We start from the raw sequence: 20,400 nt of genomic DNA, 5'->3' as shown, positions 1-20,400 counted from the left end.
GTGGTGGCAGACTGGGTAATTTGTGCCAACTCTCTTGCTGAAGGAAATTAAAATATCTGGGCAAACTATAAAAATCATTTTCTTTGAAGTATCATAAAGCTAAAAAGAGAGTGTGGAGTTACTGGGCCAAGATCTACAAAAAAAATAGAAATCTAAAAATGTGACTCTGGCAATTTACCACAGGCATGTAGGCCTATCTTGAAGAGGCAGTCAATAGACTGAGCAGTGCTTCAAATATCTTCATAGGGCCAGGGAGACAAAATATGCAGTATCTCTGATAGGGAAACTTATAACATTTCATTAAAAGACATTAGAAGAGACCTATGTAAATGGAGCAATATACTATGCTCATGGATTAGAAGACTCATTATTGCATTGATGTCTCAAGAAACAAATAAGCCAATGGGACAGAGTGGAAAGACTAGATGCAGGTTGATTGATAAATGGGCACTCGGTAGATTTTAGATACGATACTCATAAGAATAAGGAGAAGATGGTTGTGATAAGTGGATATTCATGTGAGGAAAAAATAAAACTTGACTTCCAACCTCACTCTCTATCACTGCCTGCACTGCTTCCCCATACTATCCCCATGTACACACTAGAAAAATTCTTTCATTTATACATTAAGGATGCATGACATAAGAATGTTCATATGCTATGTGTAATAGTACAGTTTAAAAAATTGAAACAACACGTTTATAATGAGTAGAATGAATCAGTAAACTGTGGAATGTTTATACAATAAAATACTATAGTGCAATAAAATTGAATGCTACAATATAGTTAAATCTGAGAAACATAATATTTAAAAATTCAGTTACAGAAAAACAAAAGTATGATTCTCTTTATACAAAATTGAAAACTAAAAATATATTGTCCAGCAATTCAAACACACTAGGTCATATGACTAAAAAGAATGTAAAAGAACTGGTGAATATAAAGTTCAGAAGAGAGAATATCTCTAGGAAAAAAGGATGGGACAAGGGAGGGCATGCAAGAAAGGGACTTAATAATGGTGTGTTGTTCTTTTTCTTAAGTTGGATGGTAGGCAATTGATGTTTCTTGTATTTTGATTACTTATGCCTTACATATAGTTCATGAGCACTCTTTTGCATTTACTCAAGAGTTAATAGAAACGTCGCACTGGCCCATTGCTAAAGGGCCAAGCTTGAATTCGATCTTCATGAGGAGGTCAAAACCAAAGCTAAAGGTCACCATCACAGAACAAACTTTTTGAGACTAGGAAAAATCTGGAATTTTCTCCACAAAATAAATTGAATCATCACTTCAACCTGATTACTTAAAATACTGTTTCTTAAATGCTTAAAGTTGACATCATAGTACAGAAATAGCAAGTTCTCAGCTCTGTTGATTATCAGATTGCCCCTATGGTTAGTGTACTACATATTAAAAAGCTAAGTAGACCCTCAGTTTCAACTGAAGTTAGAAAAAGAGGAAGATTTTTTTTGCCAACTCTAATCGGAATAGGCTATTGCTGGTAGTGATGTTGCCCTTCCACTCTAGTTAAACGACCAGATTAAAGTCTTGTCTCATTTCCACCTTCTGGAGTTAAAACTTTGGTCAACAGTGATTATACAATTTCACTGAAGCAACTTCACAAACAGAATCTCTGTGCATTGCTTGAAGATGATGCTTTTTTAACATTTTCAGAAGAATCAAAGTTTTTTGCTCTCACTTATATTTTTATTTTTGATATTATGCATGAACTTACTACTTTAATTTACCTTTAAACCTTTGATCTAGAAATGTGGCAATAGAACATCATAACTGAATTGCAAGATTAAAAAAATAGTCTCTAAGTTTCCATTTGCACCTTAGCTTTCATTGGATGCACAGCAATTTCAGCATCTTCCCTCAAGCAGAATAAGAAATGAATTTTTATAGCAAGCATCATGCAAGAAATATTTGCACTTTCAAGCACATCAGTTAGGTTACTTCTTCAGCAGCTTCCAGTGAATGACCTATTTTGTCTGAAAAAAAAAAAAAAGTGATTGTAAGTCCTGCTTTTTGGTATTGTTACGTGTTTTAGGTAGACTTTTAAACACGTAGTAGCCACTTTTCCATCCTATTTGCACATCCGTCTTGTATAGATATTTGACAGAGTTCTAAAACCTCTTGGATGTCATGTTTGTCACTGACTGAAGAATAATTAGTGTTCCATTACCTTACAACTACCAATCTTATGATAGTGCTCCAGCAGTAATTCTTTTCTGAACACATAAGTGAAGGGTGTGAACATAGCATCATATCTTCTAGGTCTTCAAATCATTCATACCCTTCACTATGTTTTTTTTTTTCCATAGTCAATAGCAATATATGATATTTTACTGATTTTCCTTTTAAGAATATTTCTTCAGTCAGATTTGCTATGTTGTTGGCTGTTTGAGGTCCAAGCATCTCTCAGCAAGCTAGTAAACCAGAAGCAGTCAGTTCAAGGACTCTAAAAAAGACACTGAAGTAGACATGTGGTGACTTTGTCTTCCAAAATATGAAACCAAAGCCACAGTTTGAATGGCACATTTTAGCTGAATGTTGAGGCCAAAGCTAAACTTATGAACTTCAATAATTTTTGTAATTACAAAAATAAACAAACAGCTTAAAACTAAAGGGATTCATGTATTTATTCAATAATATTTTTACTGAGTACTTGCTGCATGTTAGACATTATAGCAGACACTGAGGATACAGTAATGAACAAAACAGATAAAAGTCCCTCCCTCATGGAGCTTACATTCTAGTTTAGAGGGGCAGTGAGGAACAAACAATAACAATAAATCTACGAACTAATGTCAGAGGCTGCTAAATGCCATGTAGAAACACATCAAGGAAGAAGAATCAGAAATGGGTGGGGTGGAAGAGGGGAGTGTTATTTTTTAAGGATGCTTAGGGAAAACCTCATTGATAAGGTGACATTTGAGGAGAGAGCTTAAAACATATGTTTAAGTTTTCAAAATCTGTATTTTTAAAAAATGGGCAAAAATATATCAGACTCAAAAATAAGGAACAGGGTTTCAGAAAATTTCACAAATTTCACAGACAAAAACAGAATTCAAGGTGTAAAAATAAAAAAATGCTAACTTGAACACTTATTGGAAAGGGAATTTGTTAAACAAATTATGGTAAATCCATACAATTAAGCAGTGTATAGCCATTAAAATATGACACAGGTATCCACATCATGTTACTGAATTTTAAAAGTAGATTACAGAATCTAATATAAAACAAATAATTATTGTTATACGGGTTTTTTGTAAGTCTGGAAGATTATACAACAAACCTTTAGTAATAGTACATTAGGGAAATGGAATTCATAGGAGTAAAATAAAAAGATGTTGATTTCCACTCATGCAAGTCTGTATTACTTTAAAATTTTGCAACGAACACTTATTATACTGCTGCCTGAGTATTTTTCAATAAGGACAAATTGAGTGATTTTATATTGATGAAGTATACAACTAAAATTAAGGACATTATTTCCATGAACCTTCTATGTATGAAGGAAAAAAGTTTAATAAAGCAAGGGTACAGTGACACATGTATAATAGCAGTAGAAGAATTTACTGACCATTCTCAATTTTTAACAGATCAACTGAGCAAAAATAATCACAAAAGGGATCTGATTTCTGTCATTAGTAAGTCTGGTTTAAATGCTAGTAACTAACTTTCAAGTCTATATAGAGAATAGAGCTTATTTTTCAACACAGTACACTACAAAGTCTTTATAAATTCTAAAAAACAACTCACATAAGCACCTTTTCTGGCTATAATGCCAAAAACTGAAAGTTTTCAAATTGAAAGAAATAAAATTCAACCACTTAAAAATTAAAGTCCATTCTCCTTGGTAACTCTCAGGCAAGAGAGGAAAATAAACTCTTTCATAATATTTGATGCTAAAACATAATCACACTACTACATCCTAAAATGTCTGAATGCCATCAAAACCGTTATCTGAAGAAAATTTATAACCACCAAAGTTTTGCATTGTTAAAAAAAGTCTTATAATAAATTAAGTATTGAGCTGAAGAAGCAAAGAAGAAACAAAATTAATATTGAAAATAATAAAAAATTCATACAATAAAAGTAGAAAATAATAACTAAAATAGAACAAAACAATAATTGCAAGAGCTAACTTATTTCAAAAGACAAATAAGACAGAAAATGAAACTGTCTTTCAGTACTGCATTAGAAGATGCTGCCACATTAAACTGCTACATTAAAAAGTGCTTTATGATTTCCAGAGAACTTTAGTATGAACTTCGGCCGTGACTCCCCTGACTCAAACCCACGATTGACTTAGATACTGATATGGTTTGGCTGTGTCCCCACCCAAATATCATCTTGAATTGTAACTCCCATAATTCCCACATGTTGTGGGAGGGACTTGGTGGGAGATAATTGAATCATGGGGGCAGTTTCCCCCACAATGATCTTGTGGTAGTAAATAAGTCTCATGAGATCCGATGGTTTTATAAGAGGTTTCCCTTTGTGCTTGACTCTCATTCTCTCGTTGCCTGACACCATGTAAGATGTGCCTTTTGCCTTCTGCCATGATTATGAGGCCTCCCCAGCCTCGTGGAACTGTGAGTCCATTAAGCCTCTTTTTCTTCATAAGTTACCTAGTCTCGGGTATGTCTTTATTAGCAGCATGAAAAAAGACTGATACAGATACAAACAAAAGTGGTAAACTGTACAATTTAATCTACCCATGGAAAGTTCTAGTGACTACTTTTAACCCTATGAGGTGGGCTCCCCCTTTATGGTGCCTAACAACCTCTTAGTCAGGTACCGTTTGTTCACAAATCTTTTCTTTTGCTAAAACTTAGTGCAGTGCAATTAAAAGTTTCAACTTTATATATAATTCAAGATTTTCCCTTCTAAAGCATGCTGGACATGAGGCTCCTGGAGCTTGTAACAGAGAAGGGATAAGCAAGCATCCCAATGCTAACCAAGGCTCATCGCTGGCATGGCTCCCTGATGGGGGACACCCAGTTCTGCCTGAAAATCTTTCCCAGCCCCACTCCTTACCTACCACCACCAGTGACCTACCCCACAGCCTTCGCTGCCACAGTTCTGAAAGGTTCAGCTGATGACCCTTTGGGTGAGTAAAGTACCAGTAAATGACTTAAGCACCCTAAGCGAGGTCCAGATGAGCCACAGATAACTCATCAGCCCTGTCATGCTGACCCCTGCAAGTTCAGCCCATGCCCCATTCAGCCCTGCCATTTATTTCCAATTCTCTTTTCCTCTATCCAGGTAGAAACATGGGCAGGTCATCATCTCCACTGTCCCAGGTAATGTGCAAATAGGGAATAAAGAGCTAGGCTCCCGCTCACTGGTACATCCTGATCTTTAAGAATGAGGATCTTATCACTGTCCCCACTCCTGGGCTTCTGGTATAAGATGGTAAATCCCATCACAAGCATAGCACCCTCTGAAAGACCCAGTTCTCAGGTGACTCTCTCTCTCTAGTCTTCTTATACAGGCTGATGTGGGGAGGTGGGGGTGGTAGTTGGTGATAGTGGGACCAGTTAACTGATATTTTAGGAAACCCTGCTCAGTGGTGGCCTTTATAAAAGTGTTCTCTGCTTTGAGGTTTGGCCAAAATCCTTACCCAGAGGGAAAGTCCCCATATAACATTTTGTTCCATATATGTAATAATTTCTCTACGAATCTTTTTTTTTTTAACTTTAAGTTCTGGGATACATGTACAGAAAGTGCAGGTTTGTTACATAGGTATATGCATGCCGTGGTGGTTTGCTGCCCCTATTAATCTGTCATCTAGGTTCTCTTCCCTCACCCCCTACCCAATAGGCCCCAATGTGTGGTGTTCCCCTCCCTGTGTCCATGTGTTCTCATTGTTCAACTCCCACTTATGAGTAAGAACATGTGGTGTTTGGTTTTGTCTTCCTCTGTTAGTTTGCTAAGTATGATGGTTTCTAGCTTCATCCATGTCTCTGCAAAGGACATAATCTCATTCCTTTTTATGGCTGCATAGTATTCCATGGTATATATGCACCACATTTTCTTTATTCAGTCTATTATTGATGGGCATTTGGGTTGGTTCAAAGTCTTTGCTATTGTCAATAGTGCTGCAATAAACATACATGTGCATGTGTCTTTATAGTAGAATGATTTATATTCCTTTGGGTATATACCCAGTAATGGGATTGCTGGGTCAAATGGTATTTCTGGTTCTAGATCCTTGAGGAATCACCACACTGTCTTCCACAATGGTTGAACTAATTCACATTCCCACCAACAGTGTAAAAGTATTCCTGTTTCTCCACAACCTCGCCAGCATCAATTGTTTCCTGGCTTTTTAATAATCACCATTCTGACTGGTGTAAGATGGTATCTCATTGTGGTTTTGATTTGCTTTTCTCTAATGATCAGTTATGTTGAGCTTTTTTTCATATGTTTGTTGGCCACATAAATGTCTTCATTTGAAAAGTGTCAATTCATATCCTTTGCCCACTTTTTGATGGGATTGTTTGTTTTTTTCTTGTAAATTTGTTCAGGTTCCTTGTAGATTCTGGATATTAGACTTTTGTCAGATGAGTAGATTGCAAAAATTTTCCCCCATTCTATAGGTTGCCTGTTCACTCTGATGATAGTTTCTTTGCCATGCAGGAGCTCTTTAGCTTAATTAAATTCCATTTGTCAATTTTTGCTTTGGTTGCAACTTCTGTTGACATTTTCATCATAAAATCTTTGTCCATGCCTATGTCCTGAATGGTATTGCCTAGGTTTTCTTCTAGGGTTTTTATGGTTTTGGTTACATAGATATACACATACCATAGTGATTTGCTGCACATATTAACCCGTCATCTAGATTCCCTCCCCTCACCGCCTACCCCCCAACAGGCCCTGGTGTGTTAATTGAGTTAATTTTTGTATAAGGTGTAAGGAAGGGGTTCAGTTTCAGTTTTCTGCATATTCTCCATGAGTCTTGAATCATCTTCTTAATAAATGGAGTTCACTCTCTCTGTCTCTCCTACTTCAAGGCTCAGAGAACCACGAGCAATGAAATGGATTGAAGACCCAGTTTCCCTGTTTCTCCAGGATGTTAAGTCTTATTAAGCCTTATCTAATGTCAGCCTTCATAGTCCCTGTGGCGTACCTCACCTCTGCCCAGTGGTGTCCCAGAGAGGAGAAAGTGGAGCATCACAAACTCTTGCTAAAGTGGGTTCTTTAATCAGAAACAACCCATCTTCAGTTCCGCAGCACCTTTACCACTTTTGGAGTGGTGGAAATCAGAAGGCACTAGTCCTGGTGTTGGGCCAGAAATGCCAGACACTGCCCAGTGTTCAGACCACTCCAAACCCAGTTTCCCTGTTCCCCAAGGGACCCTGCACATCCTTGGGAAAATTTTCTTATCAGCACTACCTATGAACACTAGATGACTGACAAATCTGCCTCAGAAAAGTCCAGTCACACCTATTTCCATCTACCTGCAAGATGTCCCCAGGTGGGGGAATAAAAGCATCCCATAGATAGTATTTGAGGAGAGCAGAGGATCTAGACTATTTGAAAGAAGTTTTCATAGCAAGATGCGACTGCCTCTTGTAAGAGACAGAAATGACCCCCAAGCTAGGTTAAACCAGAGCCCCAGAGAGCCTGCTGCTGAGGGAATCAGCTACTGCGGGAGAATAGCAGCTGGGCATGAATTTGAAAAGTGTTACTTGTGATGGAGTCACCTGTAGTGCAAAGGGCCAACATGGGTTCACTATTGGTCAATTCTTTCTATGGCTTTCTCTCTAGCCTCACAAGAGGAAATCATGTATAATCGCTGAGTGAATGCTGGTACAGGATTTAGAGTCCACGTAAGGAAAGGAACAACTTATTTGATTGCTATGATCTAGTCTTCAGTCTTCTCAGAATATAAGGGTACTACAAATAGTGACAGTTAAAGATTTCTGGAAAGTCAGTTTTTTTTGTTTTGCTTTTTTATAAGCTACCTCTACAGATAAGGTAACAAAGTGAGAGAATTTGCAGAGAGTTTTAAAGAATGCGTGGGAGCTGGTATTCATTCTGTGATATATAATGTTAATGTTTACCTACTCCAGGAGATACTTCATGCTGTCATTTACAACACAAGAGTATTTTTAACTTTACTTGCCAAATGTTCAACTTATTTTCCTGCAGGTAGCCCCTTGTAGTAGGTTGAATTACAGCCCCAAACATGATATATTCATATCCTAATACCCAGACCCTATGAATGTGACATTATTTGGAAAAGAGTCTTTGCAGATAGCATTATCCAAGTAAACCCTAAATCCAGTGACAAAAGGCCTTATAAAAGGAGAAGAGAAGACAAAGAGTGGAAAGCCATGTGAAGACAGAGATTGTTGTGATGCAGCCACAACCAAGGAACTCCTGGAGCCACCAGAAGCTGGGAGAGGAAAGGAAGGGTTCTCCCCTCGACTTTGCAGATTGGATTTCAGACTCTGGCCATCAAAACTGTGAGAAAATAAATTTCTACTATTTCAAGCCACCATGTTTGTGGTCATTTGTTATAGTAGCCAAAGGAAACAAATACACTCATTATGACATCAGCGTTATATTTAACCTCTTATTGTCAGATGTACAGTAGAGAATTATAATGAAGGATTGAACCAAGAGGGTGACTGGGCTGAGTACACAGGCAGGTCTGCCCCTAATCCGAGAGATGACAGAAAATCTTTTGTTGTTGTTTTATCTACAATAGAGATACTCTCAGAGGACTAGAAATTAAGAGAAATATCTGTATATAGAACACAAATGGGAGCAAATTTAAAATCAAAAACAATGCCCCAAATCTGTATATTAGAGAACTTCTGCAAAAGGTGGTAACTGTTGCAGGGATGCCCCAAGTTCTGTGGTAGGAAATAAAGAGGACTCTAAGGGACCCTAGAGATGAACTCTTGGGAAGATTTGTCCAAGCACCAACAAATGACCATCCAAGAGGTCACTCCTTCTCCCTGATGGGCAGGTTGTAGACTAGTGGAGTCATTAGCCCCCAGGTTGCGCAGTATGCATGGGCTCTTGGGCAAAACCAGGATTGGAGGGTGAATTCTCCACACCCAGAAGACCAGGCCAAGTTGCCTTACAGACAGTCCTTCTGCCCTGAAATCACTGTAGGCAGTCTGTGGTAAGTAGATTCAACATTCATAGACACGCCAAAGGAATCCCACATTCAGAAATTAGCATACCAACTAAAAGAGGAGGGGTTGTATAACTGAGAATCAGCAATAAGTTCGTTAGTGGGTATGAAAATACCATTAGATAGAAAAAATAAGTTCCAGTATTTAATCATACAGCGGAAAAATTATACTAAAAAATAATTTGTTCTATATTTCAAAGTAGCTAGAAGAGAAGGATTGTAATGTTCCAAACACAAAGAAAAATGTTTCACCAGGGCCTGTCGTGGGGTGGCGGGGAGTGGGGAGGGATAGCATTAGGAGGTATACCTAATGTAAATGACGAGTTAACGGGTGCAGCACACCAACATGGCACATGTATACATATGTAACAAACCTGCACATTGTGCACATGTACCCTAGAACTTAAAGTATAATAATAAAAATAAAATAAAATAAAGAAAAGATAGTGTTTGAGGTGATGGATATTTCAATACTCTGATTTGGTCATTTCACATTGTATACATGCATCAACATATCACATGTACCCCAAAAATATGTACAACTATAGTATATCAATTTAAAATACCCAAAAAATTAAAAAGAAAAATAAATATCATGAAGGGAACATCTCTCCACAAGTTGAGGAGCTTGTATACAAGTGTGGCAGACTTTGCTAGACATCTACCCAATATCCATTCTCTTTTTCTTCCTTACTACCAGAACCTTCATTGATTGATTGATTGATTGACCAGAACTCTACTGCTCAAGCATACGAGAGGATATAGATCTGGCCAGTGAGACAGAAGAAGTCTGCTGAGTATTTCTGGGCATTTCCTTTCCTAATTATAGCAAAACCTGCTGGTTGTCTCCTCATATTCATTTTTCTTTTCTGCATTCATTTTGGAACCCTTAATTTTAGCCAGACCTATGGCCACCCAAGTGAGAAAAAATATAGACTACATTTACCCTTGCAGCCCCCTAAGTGGCTAAGTGTAACTACATGACCAAGTTCTGGGCAGTAATCAAATGTGTGGTGGCATAATCAAATGTGTGGTGGACAACTTCCAAGATGAAACTATAAAGGCACCGTTTATCCCCTCCTCTTCTTCCACTTTTTTGCTTGCTCAGATAAAGAAATGATGGTTGGATCTTGAGCAACCAAGTTGAATTATATTGAAAGAACTACAGGTTTTGAATGACAGAACAAAAACATAAGAGATGCATAGGCCCCTGATGTCATGTGGTAGGATGTCAGCTCCCCAGATTTCATTAATATAAGAACTACATAAGCTTTGCATCACTATAATTTTGGATTTTTGTCATACGCACCAGTTATACTAATATAGACATCAATTTTTTTTATTTTGTCTCCTTTCTCTGGCCTGAAATGTATACCCAGTGCTAAGAGGTGCAGCAGCCATCTTGCATACCTGAGGATGAGGTGCATGTGCTCAGAATGGTAGCGTGAAAAGATGGAAGGAACCTGGTCTCTGGATGACAGCCCTGGATGCTCCTTCCTAGACTTTTTAACTCACAACAAAAATGAACCCATTACATGTTTAAGCTACAGTTGGTGGTAATTTATGTTACCTGCAGCTAAATATAATCTTATCTAATACATCTCAAAGGAAAAAAAGGCTGATACAGGAAAAAATTGTTGTATTCATTAAATAAGTATTGAAAATGAAAATATAAATGGCTGAGAACAGTTGTAGAACAAATTAATGAGCTAAGAGGGCTAATTCTTCTGGATCACAGCGAAACAGAAAATTAAATGAAGAATGTAAACACCATTTTATTGGCTTCCTAGCACTGCAGTAACTGGGTGGCTTAAACAACAGAAATTTATTGTATCAGTTCTGGATGCTAAAAGCCCAAGATCAAAGCGTTGGCAGGATTGCCTCCATCTGAGGGCTGTGAGGGAGAATCTTGTTCCATGCCTTTCTCCTAGCTTCTGGTGGTTTGCTGGAAACCTCTGGCATTCCTTGGTTTGTAAATGCACCACTCTGACCTCTGCTTCCATGTTCACATGGTGCTCTCCTTGTATGTGTGTCTGTGTCCAAATTTCTTCTTTTTATAAGAACACTAGTCATGCTGGATTAAGGTCCAGCAATTCAACCCATAACAGCAGTTCAAGACAAGGAGAAAAGATAAGAGGAGGCCTAATATCCATATCATAGAAGTTCAAAGGTAAGAAAGACAAAATTGAAGAATGGAAATATTTTAAATAAATAATGGTAGAAAAATTTTCCTGAGCCAAAGAATGACATGAGTTCACATGTACAGAGAACCCACTGATTATTGAGCAAGATAAACGTAAAAAAAAGACCCACTCCTAGTCAAATCATAATAAAATTTGACAATAGGAATAAACACAGAAATTTTGTTAACATCCAAAATCTTTAAAAATTACACTTCAAAATAACAAACATTAGATTAACATTAGACTTCATAAGAACACTACTGGATGCAGGAAGACAGTGGAGAAATACACTCAGAGTTTTAACAGAAAATTATTTTGAATTATCATTCAAGTGAGAGGAAAAATTAAAAATTGTGTTGATTAGCAGTTAAGTAACTATTGATCCAACTGCAATTCCACGAGTGGGAACTAATTAGTCCCAGCCAGCCAGAGCAATCCAGTCCTCTTGCTATGACTTGGCTCAGAAATGAGTATGTGACACATTCCAGCTGAGGCACCAGGAGAAATTCGTTGGGTCTCTAGAAAAGCCTCTTCCTTGTTCTCCTAGGACTGGATCTCTTCCTCCCAATGGAAATGGACACGAAAACAGATCATCCATTGCTCACCCACATCACAAAAGGTACCATATTTAAGATGAAACTGGCATCCATGCCTTTCTCAACTGAAGTTCTACAGGAGAATTAAAGCCTTCTGAAAATGGCTTGTGTGACTGTTTCATCAATTCTCTAAAGTATGATACAGACTTAGATACCATGCTAGATGCATAGGAGATAGGTTAATTTATTACATTCAATGGGGTGTCTTATGTCATTAGTGCTTCATTTCTACAGTGGGGTGAGAAAAGCAAATCTACAGGCTCAATCCAGCCCACCACCTGGTTTATTGGAACCCTGGGCTCATTTGCTTACATATTATGTATGATTACTTTCACACTGCAAAGGCAAGTTTGAATAGTTGTGATAGAGATTACACGGCCTCCAAAACCTAAAATACTTGCTATCTGGTTGTTTACAGGACAAGTTTGCCAGCCTGACTCTAGAGAAATCTCAGCTGAGAAAGTCTGCAAAGAAATTTGGCTGTGTCTACCTTGGTCTTTACCTCATTATCAGTGAGCAGGGGCTAATTTCTTCACCTGCAACCCTATCGCGGGGTCATTATCAGGATTGTGTCAATAACGGCAAAACGCTTTGAATAGAGCCACATGGTAAGCACTCAGAAAATGTTAGCTCTTCTTCCAAGCCAGATACCAACTTCCATTTACTTATTCTGCAGGTTGGCAGTTTGGCCTGGGCTCAACTGGATGGTTCTTCTGACATTGGCTAGACTTGCTTTTGCAGCTGCAAGTCAGATTTAGGCAGCTCTGCTTCTCTGGGTAGCCCCGGCGAGGATGATCCCAATCATATATCTGGCAGATAGCTACCTGTCACCAGGGCAGCTGGGCCTTGTGGTATTTAGTGAGCCTCTGATTCCCTTCCTACTTCAGTCCCTTTTGGAACCCCCTAGCCCCCACAAAAAGCCATCTTTTTACATTATGAAGCCATGTTTTACATTATGCATGATCTACATCAAGTTAATATATCTTGACCTAATAGAAATATCAAACAAACATTTAAGTACTTACTAAAGTCAGTACTCTATGAAATGGCTTTGCTTTTTCCTTACTTTTGAAATTCAAAACTTTATTTGAACAGAAGCCAGCTGGCTTTTCATGGTGGCTAGGGGGTTCCAAAAGGGACTGAAGTAAGGAAGGCTTCATATGGTCTAGGCTTGAAACTGGAGCAGTATTACTTCCACTGTATTTCATTAGTCAAACAAATTGCAAGACCAGCTCATATTCGAAGAGTGGGGAGATAGATTCCACTTCCTGAAGAAGGAGCTGCAGAGCCCCTTTGCAAAGGGACATGTATACGAGAAAGAATCATTGCAATCATTTATACGCGTGATCTATAACGAGTTAATATAGCTTAACCTAATTGAAATATCAAACAAACATTTAAGTACTTACTAAAAGTCAATATCAAACCGCTTTGCTTTTTCCTTCCTTTTGAAATTTAAAACTTTATTTGAACAGAGGCCTTTTAAAAATAAATAAATAAGTTATTTTGCTCTTAGTACGTGTCTGTCTATGGGAGGACATCTGAATGCGTGTAATAATGAACCATCTTCAGCACCATGGACTCATGAAATTCAGTTAATTGATCCTCAGTCCTCTCTCCATCTATAGCAACATACTGAGCTTATTCTTGAATTTTAATTCCTCTTTAAATAAAACTGCAAAATAAAACTCTAATTTTCTTCTAAGTGCATGAAGTGAAGGAAAATTTTCCCTCTTGGTGTTTGTTAACTTGTTATGAAAATCATAATGTAAAAACATTGCAATATACCAACCACATTATCTTCAAAAATAAAAAAGTAACTTAACTTTTTCCTTCACTTAAAAATGGAAATAACAAATAATGATAAAAAATTTGAGAAGAATCTAACAGTATTCTAAGACCTCCCAGCCTTCCTTTCTCCAAATGTGTAAATCATTAAGTATTCAAATGATTAATGCAGTCATGATCAAGCTCACCAGAATAAATCATTTTTATGTCCACCCTTGGCTATCCAGCTTCATTAGTGCTCTTAGGAAAATTATGATGTCTTCACATTCCAGGCCTAACAAGGTGTTCTAGTCTCTCCTATTACTTTACATATGAGCTTGCCACTGATTTTTCTATTAATTAGATTTGTTTTCTCCCCTCCACCTCCAATTTTGGGCATGGTTTATATCCCCTTGCTTTCTGAAGCCTGGCTTCAAACCATGTGAGATAGCAAAACAGTATCTTTTTTGAAATGCGACTGGGAAAAGAGAAAAACATATTGATTTTTAGCATAATAATAATAAGAAGAAAGAATAGCAAACCTATAAGGCACTTAGGGTATGTCAGGCACTCTTCTAAGTAGTTTCTAGACATTAAGTTATTAATCTTCACAAAATCCCACAATATAATATAAATGTTATAGAATAACATATATAAACATATATAAAATATTTTCCTCATTTTATAGATAAGAAAACTGAGAAACAGAGAAGTTAAAGGCTTGTGCCAGGTCACAGAGCTAAGCAATAGAACTGGGACTTGGGACCAGGCAATCCAGTTTCAGTACTCATTAATTTAGTCATTATACTATGCTGCCTCTCCATAAAAACACCCAGGAAGTGTGTTGACATTATAAAAGATATAATGGTAGTGTAGATACTTGCTCCTGAGGCTGGACCAATGAGCATCATTTCAATTCATCTTTTCTTATTCCAGATTCATCCTGGGGAAAACCAAATGCAGTTCAATGACTGACACCAAGGGCCAAAAAGAAGGAGTGGGCATTGGGGATTAGGGTTGGGGTCATGGAAAGAAGACGGCTCTGCGGGAAGCAAGGTATATCAAGGTGAAGAGAGTATATCTGGGAGGGAGATGCTCCAGAACTGGATGGGAAGGGGGTGGCAGCATTGGGGATCACACAGCCTCTAATAAAGAAATGCCGTGCACACTCACAATGAGGCAGAATGCACTGAACAAAGTAAGTGCACCACTCACAGTTCCCGGCCCAAACAGGATCTTAACATGTGTGACCACTGACATCAGTCTATAGTAAAGATCTGCCTCTACATCATCTGTCTGCTAAGCTAATAATTTTCCTCTAACGCATTTTCTTACCCCAGCCTTCTCAGATTAAGAGCATTATAAGGGGTATTATTACATCTTGATGAACTGCAAAATGATCTTCCTCTTTCTCTCTTTCTCAGTCCTCATTCCCCTTTTCTGTCTGTATTGAGATGCAAACATGTTGTTTCCTCCAAATGAAATGTATATGTTAATTTATTTGATGGGCTTGACCAAATGGCTCTAAAATAAAATGTCAGTACTCTCTAAATGGTCACAAACAAAGGGCCCCGGACCTTTCCAATAATTTATAGTGATGTCATGTGCAGTGATGACATTATGTTCAGAGGAGCAAGCCAGTTATAAACACAGGATAATCCAGAAAGGGATGAGGGGTAGCAGGGTTGCACCCCTAGACACTGCAGTGCAGATCCCTATGGCTCTGGACCAAGACCATGACCTCTGTCAGAGAACTACTCTCAGTTTGAAAAACAGTTCTTGACATGCTACTAGCTGGAGACTGGGCACCCACATGGAACACCATGTGACAAAACAACCAGAGGTAGGCTTGATGAGCTGGGTGAATCAGTAAGTCACAACATCTGTGGTACTTGGGGACTAGGTTTACGCAGGTCCAGAACATGTGAGATACTCAAATGCATAGGATACCCAGGCTCCTACTGCTGTTGGACTGGTGCATTTTCTTCCATCCATACCTATGGCTTCATGAAGAGTTTTCTGTAAACAAACATCAGAAGAAGAAAAGACTTAGGCCCAATTCACAGTTATGTTGGTGCTAGCTAGAAATGTACCACCACCACAATACAGCCCCACTCAGAGATGCCCCAGAAAACACTGATGAGGAGAGATTCTCACAGTGGGGATATTTCCAAGCTGTAAACTTGATTAGAGAGTTAGCCTGAGATATGGATTAAACAGGCACTTAGACATCAACAAATGCCTTGGCTGAATTTTCAGAGCACTGAAGGCAATAAGTCTGAAAGATGGATGGATTTATGGGAGTGTTCACAAAATGTGGATGTTTGTGTCTCACATGAATGCTTACCAGAAATTATCTACTGCAGAAGAGGAACTCAAACATCAGATGAATGAAATCACACATTTTATGGAAGTCAGCCAACCTCTGAAGGATGCCTCAAGAGGCCCTTGAACCAAGAAACTATGGCAGCAGGGATGGCAGGTCTACCGGGACCAACAACATAGATTCCCTTCCATCAAGTCTAAGCCAGCAACTGCCACTGCTGAGTGCTCAACCCCTCAGTGCAGAGACCAACACACAGCCCTCGATATGACACCATTCATCATTGGACATCTCCACCTTAAGGGGACGGAAGCTCATCTTTATCAGAATCCATACCTATTTCATATCACCTTCCCTGCCTTCATTGCCTCTGCCAGCTCCAGCAACTGGGAGTTTGTAGGATGCCTAATCTCCACATGGCACTCTGCATTATATTTTCTCAAACCTCTCATCTTAAGGAGGCACAACCATGGGCCCATGACCATAGGATTTCCTGGTCCTACTATCTACCCCATTACCAGAAACAGCCAGCCTGACAGAACAATGGAGGAGCTTACTGAAGACTCAGTTGAAGAGTCTGCTTGGGAATAACATTTTATAGGGTTGGGGCACTGTTATCCAGGATATAATATAGTTGATCCTTGAACAATGTAGGGGTTAATTGCACTGACCCCACACAGTTGAAAATTTGTGTATAACTTTTGACTTTCCAAAAACTTGACTATTGATAAACTACTCTTGACCAGAAACCTTACCAATAACATAAGCAGTCAATTAACACATGTTTTTGTGTTATATGTATTATATACTCTATTGGTACAATAAAATAAGCTAGGGAAATGAAAATGTTACTAAGAAAATCATAAAGAAGAGAAAATATATTTACTATTCATTAAGTGTGAGTGGATCATTATAAAGGTCTCCATCTTCATCATCTTCTCATTGAGTAGGCTGAAGAGGAGGAGGAAGAGAAGAGGTTGGTCTTGCTATCTCAGGGGTGGCAGAGGTGGAAGAAAATCCACATATAAGGGGACCCAAGCAGCCCAAACCCATGTTGTTCAAGGGTCAACTGCATATACCCTGAATCAAAGGCCCATATATGGTACTGTGTCTCCAACAGCTAAACTACATGAATCTAGGAACCAATGGGTGAAAGTGGATGTAGCTCCCCTCACCCTTACTCTTCCTAGCAGAATTTATCTTTCTTGTCCTGAAAAGTTAAGCCCCACCGAGAGAGTCCCTAGTTCTTATTTGAAATGGGGGATGGGAACAGGTGAAGAACACTTCAACCAAGTGACACAATAAGGATTCCACTGAATTGAAAACAATAACCATTACCACCTGGCCACTTTGGACTCATGCCCATGAACAAGCAGGCAAAGAAAAAGTTACTTCTTGCTGAGGTAATCAATACTGATTACCATGAGGAGTTGGGATGTCTACTCCATAATAGAATAGAAAGGGTTATGTCTCAAACCCAGAGGAATCGCAGGGTATCCTTTAATACTTATATTGTTTGCTAATAACTATTATAGACCACAGACAAAGCCACTAAGGACTCGGACCACTTAGTGATGATGAAACTGGAATTCCTACCAGGCTAGCAACCAAGACCAGCAAATGCACTTTCCTGGAGAGACAAGAAATCTAAAATGAGAATATCAGTTATATTATTGAGATCAGCTACAGCAGTAGGAATTGTGGCTTAGTTCATTAACCCTCTTTAAGTGTCTTTAGGAGGTTGCGACTTATGTGGATTCCATGACCAAGTGATTTGTATCTCCCATGTCAGAGAAAAAAGTAGGGGCATCTTGGTCTTACAAAACTGAAGACCCACTACTGCAGCATGAGAGCCGGGTGTCAGAGGACAGAGACACGGCTTACACATCTTACAGATCATTTTAGCTTTGTCGGCCTCCTAGGCCCACAGCCACTTCATCTTCTACCCTTGATAGCTGTCTTAGCCTTGCCCGGGGTGAAGGCCAGATTCTGGCAGGAGCAACAGCAGCTCAGGTGCCCACCTCAACCCATCCAGGTCCACAGAAGCTGCCCACAGAGTCCAGATACAAAACCAGAACTGCAAGGGAGCCAGTGCCCTATGGGGCAAATGTTAAGAGACAGAAAACGGGAAAAAGCTGTCAGAAAAATTCTTCTTACTTCCTTTCTTTGAGGTGCTGTGGGTTTTCTATGGCTTGGCTGGAGGCATACTACATGACTGAGCACCTGGTTGTTTTCTCATGAAGGTGTGGTCACCTTATATCTACTTATCCTCCCTCCATGCCCCATGCCCCTTCTTTCCTTACTTTTGTTATCCTGGAATTGCACCTCCCAAGAAAGCATTAGCACATAGGGTTTGCCTGTTTCTACTTTCTAGAGAATATAAATGGAAATTATGTGTATCAGACTGACTTAGGGGGCTGTTTCAAATGATAAATACACCACCGTTGCACTCCGTTGATAAATTTTATTCTTCAAGTTTATAGGGATGAGAAAAGGTGTAACACCATGACATTAGACTTAGAAATAGTTGACCTAAGTTTTATCCTAACTCTGCTACTTACTCTGTGACATTGAGTAATTTGCTGAACCTCTCTGAGCCTCATTCCTTCATCTGGTCAACAAAGGGTCAGCATGATAACATGGGTTCTCAGGGAGGACTGCTTGGGGTGCCTGTGAATCTTTAGGCAATTTACATGCATCTCTAAGCCTAAGTTTTCTCATGTGTGAAATGGAGATAGTAATACAATCTACCTAACAGCGTTGTTTTGGGGATTTAATGAGATCATCATTCATGCAAAGCTTTGGTAAAGTGCCTTGTCTATTATCATCTGTGAAAAGGAGTAAAAAGCTGCCCCTTTGAAAGGTTGTGAAGATTAGCTGCCTTCTCCAGGCAGCTGTTGGAGCCATTTAAGTTAGGTCTGGGCATCTAAGCTATTGCAAAGCATGACATAACTATAAAATAATGGTTTTTTCTAGGGGAAAAAATTACTGTGATATAATTTGTGTCTGGTCATTCTTCCCTTCTCCGCTGGTAGAATCCTGGACCCACTTACATCATCTTCTCAACCCAGTGAGTTGACTCTATGCCAACACAGACTTCAGCCCAGATCCAGCCCTACCCCCAACAAAGTTTATCATTTCCTGCCCTGGCTGCACCTCCCTCAGTAGGCAGATGTGGCAAGTAACAACAACAATAATGATAATGTTTCACATCTTTATTCAAGTCCTAATGTGTCCGGAATTGGTGGGATCTTGGTCTCACTGACTTCAAGAATGAAGCCACGGACCCTCGTGGTGAGTGTTACAGCTCTTAAGGCAGCGCGTCTGGAGTTGTTCATTCCTCCTGGTGGGCTCATGGTCTTGCTGGCTTCAGGAGTGAAGCTACAGACCTTCGCGGTGAGTGTTACAGCTCATAAAAGCAGTGTGGACCCAAAGAGTGAGCAGTGGCAAGATTTATTGCAAAGAATGAAAGAACAATGCTTCCACAGTGTGGAAAGGGACCTGAGCAGGTTGCCGCTGCTGGCTCGGGCAGCCTGCTTTTATTCTCTTATCCGGCCCCACCCACGTCCTGCTGATAGGTAGAGCTGAGTGGTCTGTTCTGACAGGGTACTGATTGGTGCGTTTACAATCCCTGAGCTAGACATAAAGGTTCTCCACGTCCCCATCAGATCAGTTAGATACAGAGTATTGACACAAACGTTCTCCAAGGCCCCACCAGAGCAGCTAGACACAGAGTGTCGATTGGTGCATTCACAGACCCTGAGCTAGACACCGGGTGCTGATTGGTGTGTTTACAAACCTTGAGCTAGATACAGAGTGCCGACTGGTGTATTTACAATCCTTGAGCTAGACATAAAGGCTCTCCACATCTCCACCAGACTCAGGAGCCCAGCTGGCTTCACCCAGTGGATCCCGCACTGGGGCTGCGGGTGGAGCTGCCTGCCAGTCCCACGCTGTGCACTTGCACTCCTCAGCCCTTGGGTGGTCAATGGGACTGGGCACCGTGGAGCAGGGGGTGGTGCTCGTCGGGGAGGCTCGGGCCACACAGGAGCCCATGGAAGGGGTGGGAGGCTCAGGTATGGCGGGCTGCAGGTCCCCAGCCCTGCCCAGTGGGAAGGCAGCTAAGGCCCGGTGAGAAATCAAGCGCAGCGCAGGTGGGCTGGCACTGCTGGGGAGCCCAGTATACCCTCCACAGCCGCTGGCCCATGTGCTAAGTCCCTCATTGCTCGGGGCCAGCAGGGCCTGCCAGCTGCTCTGAGTGAGGGGCCCACCAAGCCCACACTCACCCGGAACTCCAGCTGGCCCGCAAGCACCGCATACAGCCCCAGTTCCCGCTCACGCCTCTCCCTCCACACCTCCCTGCAA

The 20,400-nt window shown here is 39.9% G+C and overlaps 1 long non-coding RNA gene across 1 annotated transcript; it reads left to right on the top strand.

The window, feature by feature from the left end:
- Nucleotides 1–11,234: 11,234 nt before the first annotated feature.
- On the top strand, nucleotides 11,235–19,182 carry LOC131381564 (uncharacterized). Its single transcript, XR_009210390.1, has 5 exons — nucleotides 11,235–11,336; nucleotides 11,897–11,968; nucleotides 12,364–12,553; nucleotides 14,649–14,768; nucleotides 19,071–19,182. It is a non-coding gene; the product is annotated as an uncharacterized LOC131381564 (long non-coding RNA).
- Nucleotides 19,183–20,400: the final 1,218 nt, after the last annotated feature.

Source organism: Hylobates moloch, unplaced genomic scaffold, assembly GCF_009828535.3.
Source record: "Hylobates moloch isolate HMO894 unplaced genomic scaffold, HMol_V3 SCAFFOLD_2, whole genome shotgun sequence".
Taxonomy (NCBI): domain Eukaryota; kingdom Metazoa; phylum Chordata; class Mammalia; order Primates; family Hylobatidae; genus Hylobates; species Hylobates moloch.
This window is presented reverse-complemented; position numbering and strand designations above follow the sequence as displayed.